The 12,925-nt window shown below is 44.1% G+C and overlaps 1 pseudogene; it reads left to right on the top strand.

Annotated features, from left to right (window-relative positions):
- The first annotated feature begins 5,472 nt into the window (after positions 1-5,472).
- LOC139464773 (uncharacterized) lies at positions 5,473-7,224 on the top strand (annotated as a pseudogene).
- Positions 7,225-12,925: the final 5,701 nt, after the last annotated feature.

Raw genomic sequence — 12,925 nt, 5'->3', positions numbered from 1 at the left:
ATAGGGGATGGAGGGTAAGTAGAGACGTGGGACGGATGATGGATTGGAAATAGACACGTGAGAATGGAAAGTAGAAACTAGGGAGCGAGGATGGAGAGGAAGTAGAGCAGAGACGGCAGGATGGTAGGGAAGTGAGACGTAGGAGTAGGGAATGGAGGATAAATAGAGACGTAGGAAGGGGGATGGCGGGTAAGTAGAGACGTGGGAAGGATGATAGATGGGAAGTAGAGGCGTGGGAGGGATGATGGAGTGGAAGTGGAGACGAGTTAGGGAAGATGGTTGACGATTGAGGGGAATTAGAATTGAGGGAGAGAGGAAGTAGAGAAGAGACGGTAGGATGGTAGGGAAGTAGAGACGTGGTAGAGGGATGGAGGGTGTTGGTTGGTTTGGTTTGTTTCTTGTTATGCCGCACAATGCAATATTCCAGGTATTTGACGGCGGTCTGTAAATAATTAAGTCTGGACCAGACAATCCAGTGATTGATATCATGAGCATCAATCCATGCAAATGGGATCGATTGCATGCATCAACCAAGTCAGCGAGTCTGACCACCCCATCCCGTTAGTTGCCTCTTTTATGGCAAGTATGGGTTGCTGAATACCTATTCTACCCCAGGTCTTCACTGGTCGGGGAGGGGAGATGGAGGGAGAAGTAGAAATGAGGGATGGAAGATGAAGGGTGAGAAGAGACACGGGAGGGGGATGGAGGGGAACTAGAGACATGGGAGGGAGGAAGGAGGTTAAGTAGAGACGTGGGAGGGGGGGTGGAAGGGGAGTAGAGACTAGGGAGGAAGGATTTAGGGGAAGTAGAGATGAGACGGTAGGATGGTAGGGAAGGAGACATGGGAAGGGGGATGGAGGGCAAGTATAGACCAGTGATTGAGCGGGAGGGAGGATGAAGGAGAAGTAGAGACGTGAGAGGGAAGATGGAGTGTAAGTAGAGATGTCGGAGGGAGGATGGAGGGGAACTAGACATGAAGGAGGGAAGATGGAGGGTAAGTAGAGATATGGGAGGGAGGATGGAGGGGAAGTAGAGCCGAGGTAGGGAGAATGAAGGGAAAGTAGGAATGGTGAAGGGGACATAGACAATGGATTGTAAGTGAGTGGGGATTAGTGAGGTTGGGGTGGCGGAGGGTTGAAGGGAAGTAGGGAGTTTGGGTGGAAGGGATGTAGAGACATGGGAGGGAGGATGAAGGGGAAGTAGACACGAGGGAGAGAGGATGGAGAGGAAGTAGTGTCGAGAGAGGGAAGATGGACACGACACGACACGACACTACACGATCCCTTGACATCCGACAGAAACTGAAAATAACTTTGAAAATGCTGTAGTTACAGCAACACCAAGGAAAGACGTTTCCCATCCGTATACTGCTGATGAAGTTGTATTATATGCTTCAATATATGTTCATTTATGATCAGTGTTCCTCTGAGTGACCCAGCTTTTGAGTCAGTCGGAATAATTTACCAGTCACACATGTTTGTATTAAGAACATATTGGTGACAATGGCTACTCGGTGTTAGAATTTTGCACTGGTCTTATAGTGCCAAACTGCCTAATAGTTAAGGTTCCATAAGGAATTTTAGGATAAATTTGTCCTTTTAAAGGTATCATTATGATGACTAGTTGGCTAACACTAACGCTGCTACTGCGTATGAATAGCTCTAAATGGAGGACCAGCTGTGACGTGTTGTATCAGCTTATTGCCAGTGTTCATCATTGACTAACCGTAAAATGGTTTACTATGAATCATCTTGTCCCACTAACCACTGGTTTGCCTTGTATAGGCTGGATTACCTGACACGCCGCCATGGTAAAGTTGCAACAATGCCGATTACCTCAATCACTCACTCATGAGTGTGTTAACAAACATGTGTTACACGTTTCCACTGCTTCACTCAGAGATACAGGCATAATTCTGGGGTGGTGCCTTGTTCATTTAGCCCCTAAATATGAAAAAAGGCCCACATTTTATTACAATGGGCCATTTTAACATTGTGCTTGTATGGGCCTCCCTCTGGTATATTTGAAATTTTCACATAAAGGGCCCAGGTCAGAACATTCCTTTAGTATACCCTGGAGATGCATGTGAAGCTACACAGGTACTATACCTAGATATACGTTGTCAACTTCTTCTGTCACTTACTCATGCATTTCCTAACCAGTGTGTTGCATTATGTTTCACATTTATCTTGGAGAATAGAAAATGGTACAGCCTCACTCATATAACATAGTTTCCTCCCGATGGACAACCCATATGTGGTCTCTCATTACTACATTTGTTGCAATAATATATAGTGCCAATGTGATGTAAAATGTTTACTCATTCACCCTCAGATAATGATTTGACAGTACTGCCATAGGCATCAAGTAGTGTGTAGATGTTTTGCAACATTTTTGCACTCAATTGTTCCTCCACATTAACCAGCTCCGCGGTTGACTTTATTCGTTAAAATACAACAGTAACTTTTAGACTGCCAAGAGATATTTTATTAAGAAAGAACTTAAACAAATTAAAAATATGTACAAATACATGTACTTCTGTTACATCCAAAATGTACGGCCTCCAACCTCCCCTCACAGCCGTTCCTATCCACCCCAGGTTTGATTACAAAAGCGCACAGTGACATATTTCCTCAACATATATTTTTCTTTATTCAATTTAACATTCTCACTAAATTTATTTCAAGGAAAATTCAAATACAAGTCGAGTAGGACAGTACAGTGGAGGAAAGCGTAGCACAATATAAAAGAGAGTAGATTAATACAGAGTAGGACGGACTCGGACAGTAGAATAGTACAATACTACATAGTAGCATAGTAGTGGAGGGCATTATAGAGAAATATAGATTAGAATGGGATATGATGGGAAGGTAAAGTATGTAATGTAGGGGGCGCTAGTCTAGGAAAATAAAGAGTGTAGTGGACAGTGCAGATACAGCAATAAATAGGGGCGCAAATTCGGACAGCACAGCGGAGGATAGAGTAGAGGGAACAGTACAACAGTATGAAGGAGGATAGAGTAGAATAATAGAGGGAAGAGTTGGACGATACATAGTAGGGTACAGCAGGACAGTACATAGTAGAAAAGGGCATTACTGAGAAGTGTAGATCATGACAGGACATGATGTGTTACAGTAAAGTATTTAATGTGGACATTAAAGAGCTTGATAGTCTTGGAAAATATATAGAGTAGTGGACAGTGCAGATAAGGAAAGTGCATACGGTAAAGTAGGGCAGTACAAAGGATAGATTTGAAGGGTAGGACAGTACAGAGTAGGACAGTACAGAGTAGGGTTGAGTGGGACAGTACAGATTAGGGTAGAGTAAAGCAGGACAGGTTGATAGAGTAAGACAGTACAGAGTAGGACAGTGCAGAGTAGTGAAGAGTAGGACAGTACAGAGTAGGGTAGACATGGACAGTAAAGAGTAGGGTAGAGTAGGACAGTACAGAGTAAGTTAGAGTAAAGCAGGACAGGTGGATAGAGTAAGACAGTACAGTGTAGGACAGTAGAGAGTAGGACAGTACAGAGTAGGGTAGAGTAGGACAGTAAAGAGTAGGGTAGAGTAGGACAGTACAGAGTAGGGTAGAGTAGGACAGTAGAGAGTAAGGTAGAGTAAAGCAGGACAGAGGTGCATAGAGTCAGACAGTACAGTGTAGGACAGTAGAGATTAGGACAGTACAGAGTAGAGTAGAGATGGGCAGTACAGATTAGAGTAGAGTAGGGCAGTACAGAGTAGGGTAGATTAGGACAGTATAGAGTAGGGTAGAGTAAGACAGTACAGAGTAAGGTAGATTAGGACAGCACAGAGAAGGGTAGAGGAAAGCAGGAGAGAGTACAATAGAGTAGGATAGTGTAGAGTAGAGTAGGGCAGTACAGAGTAGGGTAGATTAGGACAGTACAGAGTAGAGTAGAGTAGGACAGTGCAGAGTAGTGTGCAATGGGACAGTACAGAGTAGGGTACAGAAGGACAGTACAGAGTAGAGTAGAGTAAAGCAGGACAGAGTAGGACAGTAGAGAGTAGGACAGTGCAAAGTAGTGTAGAGCAGGACAGTACAGAGTAGGGTTGAGTGGGACGGTACAGAGTAGGGTAGAGTAAAGCAGGACAGAGGTTGATAGGGTAAGACAGTACAGAGTAGGACAGTACAGAGTAGTGTAGAGTAGGATAGTACAGAGTAGGAGAGTGCAGAGTAGTGTAGAGTAGGACAGTACAGAAAAGGGTAGAGTAGGGCAGTAAAGAGTAGGGTAGAGTAGGACAGTACAGAGTAGGGTAGAGTAGGACAGTACAGAGTAGGGTAGAGTATGACAGTACAGAGTAGGGTAGAGTAGGACAGTACAGAGTAGGGTAGAGTAAAGCAGGACAGAGGTGGATAGAGTAGGACAGTACAGAGTTGGGTAGAGTAAACTAGGACATAGTACGATAGAGTAGGACAGTACAGAGTAGAGTAGGACAGTACAGAGTAGAGTAGAGTAGGGCAGTACAGAGAAGGGTAGAGTAAAGCAGGACAGAGTACGATAGAGTAGGACAGTACAGAGTAGAATAGGACAGTAGAGAGTAGAGTAGGACAATACAGAGTTGGTAGATAAGGGCAGTATACTCGGACCCCATGGTACCGCGGCATTCATCGTATCGCGGCATTTGTGATTTCCGGTAGTTCACGCGGGACACGCCTCCTAGCGGCTGTTTACATATGCAAATCAGCAACCAGAAAGTCTTCGCTTCGTAAACAAATGCAATTTCTGCAGAATGTTCCGTCTACTGGTAAGTAATCATTTAAAGACAGATTGATACTTAGTTCTGGCATGTTTTGAAATAGTGCCTTACCCCTATCTATCAATTGACTTCGATATAACCCGCTTTTTCTCAAGTAAACTTTCTCGGTCGACCTGAACAAGGTCGTCTGCATATTCATGTTGACAAATAAGGTAGCAGAAGTGACGTAGTCCACACATTTGTTTCCGCTAAGTTGTCAGAAATGTATGGTACATAATAAGGGCCATAATGCCATATTTACCAGTACGTTCCTGACTTCGAGCCAAATATGTTGAATACATAATGGTGTCATAAAAGGAGTGGTAAATTCGAAAAAATGTGTATTTATAGTTTTCTGTAGTGCCTTTTATGTATATATTTAAAAGTTTTTTAAAACAATATTTTTACACATTTTTTCAATTTTTTTGACAAATACTGTTGATCCTTTTTTCATAAAAATCTTACAATATTTTACTCATACTTGTTGTTTGTGTTTTTTTTAAATTAATTTTGGGGGGGTAAAATGGTAAGAATGCATGTAATACCTATTATTTATTGCACAGACTAAATTCTACTTACCTTTTCTCTTTTCAGGATAGCAAGACTGTTAAAGTAAGGAGGCAGCTAACTTTTCAGCAGCCTAAGACAGTTAAAATTAGATGCCAATATGATGCTGCCAATTTGCAGCGTGCACTTGACCATGATGCCACTCGCGATGGTATGTCAGTATATGGTGCATCTCGTTTGTATACAATTCCAGAGTCAACTCTTCGAGACAGAACAAGGGGTAATGTTCCTGTCCATGCCAAGCCCGGTGGAGAGACGCTTTTGTCTGACAAAGAGGAGCAACAGTTAGTCACTCACATAAAGTACATGTCCAGCATAGGATATGGCTACACAAAGCTCAATGTGCAATACCTGGCAGCCGATTTTGCAGTGACATGTGGCAGAAAAACTAAGAGTGATAGACCTCTTAGTGACAACTAGTTTTATGGGTTTCTAAGGCGATGGCCCGAAGTTAAACTTGCCAAACCCCAGAAACTATCCATGCTGAGAGCACAATATGCCTCCCGCGAAGCACTGCGTTCCTACTTTAAGGAGCTTGCCACCATTTTGACTTTTAATGAATTGCGAGATAATCCAGAAAGGATCTACAACATGGATGAGACTGGGATCAGTACTGAGCATGCCCCTCCTAAGATCGTCTGTGACTCCACTTCCCAACCACAAGCAGTAACATCACCAAGATCTTCCACAGTTACAATTATCGGTGGTGGTAATGCCATTGGTAACCACATTCCTCCATACTTTGTTTTCCCTGGCAAGAGGTGGAATGACCAGTTCCTGGATGGAGCGCCACCTGGATCTTCTGGAGAAATGTCAGACAGTGGATGGTCTAATGCAAAGATATTTCAGAATTATCTCACAAAACACTTTGTGAAGCATGCAGGGATAAGCACAGATCCGATGTCACCGAAAACATTAGTTCTCTTTGATGGCCATAGATCACATGTGTCTTTAACTCTAGTTGACTGGGCCAAGAAGCACAACGTGATTTTGTTTGTCCTGCCACCACATACCAGTCATATCACCCAGCCTCTGGATGTTGCAGTGTTTGGGCCCTTTAAATCTATGTACAGCAGGGAATGTCAGTTGTATCTTCAACGGAATCCAGGTGTGAAAATCACCTAATACGAGATTGCCAAGCTCACTGCCAAACCATATTTGAGGGCAATGTCTCCAGATAATTTGGCGTCAGCTTTCTGGAAATCTGGGATTTATCCTTTTTCCAACAAGACTATTGAGGATCTGTCCGTAGCACCTGCAACTATATATCCTCACTCAGACAAAGGAAATCAGGAAAATGAAGCACCCCTGGATGCTCCACCTTTAGAATCCACGCATGAAACCCCAGGTAGCCGTTCAGATGTTACACCACCAGTTCAGGTTCCTTCAGCTTCCAGTACAAGCCAGTTTCTTCAAGAGCGGAGGATCACAAAAGTCTTCTGTAAACCTAAGAAAAAATTTGTGCCACCGTTTCTGACTGGAAATCTTCTGAAGCAAAAAAATGTTGAAATTATGCAGTCCTCAAAAAGCACAAAAAAGCTACAGAATCAAACCAACATTCCAGCAAAGAGTACACATTTGAAGAGATCTGCTACTACTTCGACAAAACGTGCTGCCTGTGTCAAGCATTCCAAACCTACAAGTCCTCAGCCAGGTCCATCTTCATTTTGGGTTAACAGTTCCGACTCAGAACAAGGTTCATCTCCTGATGTGTCTGAGGATGATTCAGAGAACTGCTGTGTTTGTGGCAAGCACACCCCACCAGGACTAAGGTCATGCCCTTATCTGGTGATTGTCAAGTGGGCTCAGTGTGACAAATGTCAACACTGGACACATCTGTCATTTTGTACAAATACCACATTTGTAAGGCGTCATGGTGAATTCCAGTGCCCCCACTGTGTTTAAACTGTCTCCTTGGTGACTATTTAACTGTTAACCTATTACTCCATTGTTCTAGATTTTGAAAAATTTCGGGACTAATGAACTATTTATGCATTTTCTTCCTGTGTGCTGTCTTTGCACTTGTCTGGATGAATCACGAAGTCTGGCATCATCATACTTTGTGGCAGGTAAACATTTTTGTCTGACTTGGGCCTCCATACACAACTTTTCCCTTTACCGCGATACGATGGAGTTCTCTCCCTTGTCAAACCGAGCGCGAGGCCTGGCTTTTACTCGGCGCTACGAATGGAAATAATGAACTTTTATCAGTAAAATGTGCATATTTAGATAAAATAAATGGCGTATGATACAGAGAACACAAATAATCATAAAGGTTAGTGAGTGCATTTTGTTCCGTTCAGCGTACATGACAAGTACCGCGATACACGGAGGTTGCAGGCAGGGTAGGGTAGATTAGGACATTACAGAGTACGGTAGAGTAGGCCAGTAGAAAGTGGGGTAGAGTAGGGCAATACAGGGAAGGGTAGAGTAGGACAGTACAGAGTATGGTAGAGTACGGCAGTACAGAGTAGAGTAGAGTACGGCAGTACAGATTAGAGTAGAGTAGGACAGTACAGAGTAGAGTAGAGTAGGGCAGTACAGATTAGAGTAGAGTAAAGCAGGACAGATTAGATTAGAATAGGACAGTACAGAGTAGGACAGTAGAGGTTGGACAGTGCAAAGTAGTGAAGAGCAGGGCAGTACAGATTAGGGTTGAGTGGGACAGTACAGAGTAGGGTAGAGTAAAGTAGGATAGAGTAAGACAGTACAGAGTAGGACAGTACATAGAAGGACTGTGCAAAGTAGGGTTGAGTGGGGCAGTACAGAGTAGGGTAGATTAGGACAGTATAGAGTAGGGTAGAGTAAGACAGTACAGAGAAGGGTAGATTAGGACAGTACAGAATGGGTAGAGTAAAGTAGGACAGAGTACAATAGAGTAGGACAGTACAGAGTAGGACAGTGTAAAGTAGTGTAGAGTAGGATAGTAAAGAGTTGGGTAGAGTAAAGTAGATCAGAGTACGATAGAGTAGGACAGTACAGAGTAGGCCAGTAAAGAGTAGGGTACTGTAGGACAGTACAGAGAATGGTATAGTTGGATAGTACAGAGGGGGATAGAGCACAACAACAAACATGAGGGTATAATAGAACATTACAGAGTAGAGTAGGACAGTTTAAAATAGGGTAAAGTAGGACAGTAGAGAGAAGGATAGAGTAGGACAGTACAGAGTAGGGTAGAGTAAAGTAGAGTAGGGTAGTACAGAGTAGGGTAGAGTAGGACAGTACAGAATAGGTTAGAGAAGGTAAGTACAGAGGAGGGTAGAGCAGGGTAGTACAGAGTAGGGTAGAGTAGGACAGTACAGAATAGGTTAGAGAAGGAAAGTACAGAGGATGGTAGACTAGGGCAGTACAGAGTAGGGTAGAGTAGGAAAGTACAGAGTAGTGTAGAGTAGGACAGTACAGAGGAGGGTAGAATAGGACAGTTCAGATTAGCAATGTGCAGAGTAGGACAGTACAGGGTAGGGTAGAGTAGGACTTTACAGAGTAGGGTAGAGTAGGGCAGTACAGAGTAGGGTAGAGCAGGACAGTACAGAGTAGGGTAGAGTAGGACATTACAGAGAAGGGTAGAGTAAGACAGTTCAGATTAGCACAGTGCAGAATAGTGTAGAGTAGGACTGTACAGGGTAGGGTAGAGTAGGGCAGTACAGAGTAGGGTAGAGCAGGACAGTACAGAGTAGGGTAGAGTAGGACAGTACAGAGAAGGGTAGAGTAAGACAGTACAGAGTAGGTTAGAGTAGGACAGTGCAGAGTAGGGTAGAGTAGGACAGTACAGAGTAGGGTAGAGTAGGGCAGTACAGAGTAGAGTGGAGTAGGACAGTACAGAGTAGGGTAGAGTAGGACAGTACAGAGTAGAGTGGAGTAGGACAGTACAGAGTAGGGTAGAGTAGGACAGTACAGAGTAGAGTGGAGTAGGACAGTGCAGAGTAGAGTGGAGTAGGACAGTACAGACTAGGGTAGAGTAGGACAGTACAAAGTAGAGTGGAGTAGGACAGTACAGAGTAGGGTAGAGTAGGACAGTGCAGAGTAGGGTAGAGTAGGACAGTACACAGTAGGGTAGAGTAGGACAGTGCAGAGTAGGGTAGAGTAGGACAGTACAGAGCAGGGTGGAGTAGGACAGTACAGAGTAGGGTAGAGTACTACAGTACAGAGTAAGGTAGAGTAAGACAGTACAGAGTAGGGTAGATTAGGACAGTACAGAGTAGAGTGGAGTAGGACAGTGCAGAGTAGTGTAGAGTAGGCCAGTACAGAGTAGGACAGTGCAGAGTAGTGTAGAGAAGGACAGTATAGAGTAGGGTAGAGTACTACAGTACAGAGTAAGGTAGAGTAAGACAGTACAGAGTAGGGTAGATTAGGACAGTACAGAGTAGAGTGGAGTAGGACAGTGCAGAGTAGTGTAGAGTAGGCCAGTACAGAGTAGGACAGTGCAGAGTAGTGTAGAGAAGGACAGTACAGAGTAGGGTAGAATAGGACAGTACAGAATAGGGTAGAGTAAAGCAGGACAAAGTACGATAGAGTTGAACAGTACAGAGTAGAGTAGAGTAGGGCAGTACAGATTAGAGTAGAGTAAAGCAGGACATATTGGATTAGAATAGGACAGTACAGAGTAGGACAGTAGAGGTTGGACAGTGCAAAGTAGTGAAGAGCAGGGCAGTACAGATTAGGGTTGAGTGGGACAGCACAGAGTAGGACAGTACATAGAAGGACTGTGCAAAGTACATGTAGGGTTGAGTGGGGCAGTACAGAGTAGGGTAGATTAGGACAGTATAGAGTAGGGTAGAGTAAGACAGTACAGAGAAGGGTAGAATAGGACAGTACAGAATGGGTAGAGTAAAGTAAGACAGAGTACAATAGAGTAGGACAGTACAGAGTAGGACAGTGTAAAGTAGTGTAGAGTAGGATAGTACAGAGTTGGGTAGAGTTAAGTAGATCAGAGTACGATAGAGTAGGACAGTACAGAGTAGGCCAGTGCAAAGTAGTGTAAGGTAGGACAGTACAGAGTAGAGTAGAACAGTAGAGAGTAGGACAGTAGAGTAGAGTAGAGCAGTAGAGTAGAGTAGGGTAGTACAGAGTTGGGTAGATTAGGACAGTAAAGCGTAGGGTAGAGTAGGCCAGTAGAAAGTGGAGTAGAGTAGGGCAGTATAGAGGAGGGTAGAGTAGGACAGTAGAAAGTGGGAAAGATTAGGACAGTACCGAGTAGGGTAGAGTAAAGCAGGACAGAGTTGGATAGAGTAGGAGAGTACAGAGAAGTACAGTAGAGTGTAGGACAGTGCAAAGTAGTGTAGAGCAGGACAGTAGAGAGTACGGTAGAGTAGGACAGTAAAGAGCAGGGTAGAGTAGGACAGTACAGAGTAGGGTAGAGTAGGATGGTACACAGTAGGGTAGAGTAAAGCAGGACAGAGTTGGATAGAGCAGGACAGTACAAAGTAGGACAGTACAGAGTAGGACAGTGCAGATTAGTGTAGAGTAGGACAGTACAGAGTAGGGTAGAGTAGGACAGTACAGAGTAGGGTAGAGTAGTACAGTACAGAATGGGTAGAGTAAAGTAGGACAGAGTACAATAGAGTAGGACAGTACAGAGTTGGGTAGAGTAAAGTAGGACAGAGTATGGTAGAGTAGGACAGTACAGAGTAGGACAGTGCAAAGTAGTGTAAGGTAGGATAGTACAGAGTAGAGTAGAACAGAAAAGAGTAGAGTAGAGTAGGACAGTACAGAGTTGGGTAGAGTAGGACAGTACAGAGTAAGATAAAGTAAAGCAGGGCAGAGGTGGATAGAGTAGGACAGTACAGAGGAGGACAGTAGAGAGTAGGACAGTGCAAAGTAGTGTAGAGCAGAACAGTAGAGAGTAGGGTAGATTAGGATAGTAAAGAGTAGGGTAGAGTAGGACAGTACTGAGTAGGGTAGAGTAGGACAGTACACATTAGGGTAGAGTAAAGCAGGACAGAGGTGGATAGAGTAAGACAGAACAGAGTAGGACAGTGCAGAGAAGTGTAGAGTAGGACAGTACGGAGTAGGACAGTGCAGAGAAGTGTAGAGAAAGACAGTATACAGTAGGACAGTACAGTGTGGGGTAGAGTAAAGCAGGACAGAATGGGTAGAATAGGACAGTACAGAGTAGGACAGTAGAGGTTGGACAGTGCAAAGTAGTGAAGAGCAGGACAGTACAGAGTAGGGTAGAGTAGGACAGTACAGAGTAGGGTAGAGTAAAGCAGGACAGAGGTTGATAGCGTAAGACAGTACAGAGTAGGACAGTACGGAGTAGAGTAGAGTAGGGCAGTACGGAGTAGGGTAGAGTAAGACAGTACAGAGTAAGGTAGATTAGGACAGTACAGAGTAGGACAGTACAGAGTAGAGTAGAGTAGGACAGTGCAGAGTAGGGTAGAGTAAAGCAGGACATAGTAGGATAGAGCAGGACAGTACAGAGGAGGACAGTAGAGTGTAGGACAGTGGAAAGTAGTGTAGAGCAGGAAAGTAGAGAGTAAGGTAGAGTAGGACTGTAAAGAGTAGGGTAGAGTAGGACAGTAAAGAGTAGGGTAGAGTAGGACAGTACAGAGTAGGGTAGAGTAAAGCAGGACAGAGGTGGGTAGAGTAAGACAGTACAGAGTGGGACAGTGCAGATTAGTGTAGAGTAGGACTGTACAGAATAGGGTAGAGTAGGACAGTACAGAGTAGGGTAGGGTAGGACAGTACAAAGTAGGGTAGAGTAGGACAGTACAGAATGGGTAGAGTAAAGTAGGACAGAGTACAATAGAGTAGGACAGTACAGAGTAGGACAGTGCAAAGTAGTGTAGAGTAGGACAGTACAGAGTTGGGTAGAGTAAAGTAGGACAGAGCATGATAGAGTAGGACAGTACAGAGCAGGACAGTGCAAAGTAGTGTAAGGTAGGATAGTACAGAGTAGAGTAGAACAGTAAAGAGTAGAGTAGAGTAGGACAGTACAGAGTTGGGTAGATTAGGACGGTACAGAGTAGAGTAGAACAGTAGAGAGTAGAGCTGAGTAGAGTAGGGCAGTACAGAGTAGGGTAGAGTAGGCCAGTACAGAGTAGGGTAGAGTAGGCCAGTAGAAAGTGGGGTAGAGTATGGCAGTACAGAGTAGGGTAGAGTAGGACAGTACAGAGTAGGGTAGAGTAGGCAGTAGAAAGTGGGGTAGAGTAGGACAGTGCAAAGTAGTGTAGAGTAGGTCAGTACAGAGTTGGGTAGAGTAAAGTAGGACAGAGTACAATAGAGTAGGACAGTACAGAGTAGGACAGTGGAAAGTAGTGTAGAGTAGGACAGTACAGAGTTGGGTAGAGTAAAGGAGGACAGAGTACGATAGAGTAGGACAGTACAGAGTAGGACAGTGCAAAGTAGTGTAAGGTAGGACAGTTGAGAGTTGGGTAAGTTAGGACAGTACTGAGTAGGGTAGAGTAGGCCAGTAGATAGTGGGGTAGAGTAGGGCAGTACAGAGGAGGGTAGAGTAGCACAGCTAAGATTAGCACAGTGCAGAGTAGTGTAGAGTATGACAGTACAGGATAGGGTAGAGTAGGACTGTACAGAGTAGGTTATATTAGGACAGTATAGAGTAGGGTAGAGTAGGACAGTATAGAGTAGGGTAGAGTAGGACAGTTAC

Source organism: Haliotis cracherodii, unplaced genomic scaffold (assembly GCF_022045235.1).
Source record: "Haliotis cracherodii isolate W230 unplaced genomic scaffold, xgHalCrac1.p SCAF_17, whole genome shotgun sequence".
NCBI classification, from domain to species: Eukaryota; Metazoa; Mollusca; class Gastropoda; order Lepetellida; family Haliotidae; genus Haliotis; species Haliotis cracherodii.
This window is presented reverse-complemented; position numbering and strand designations above follow the sequence as displayed.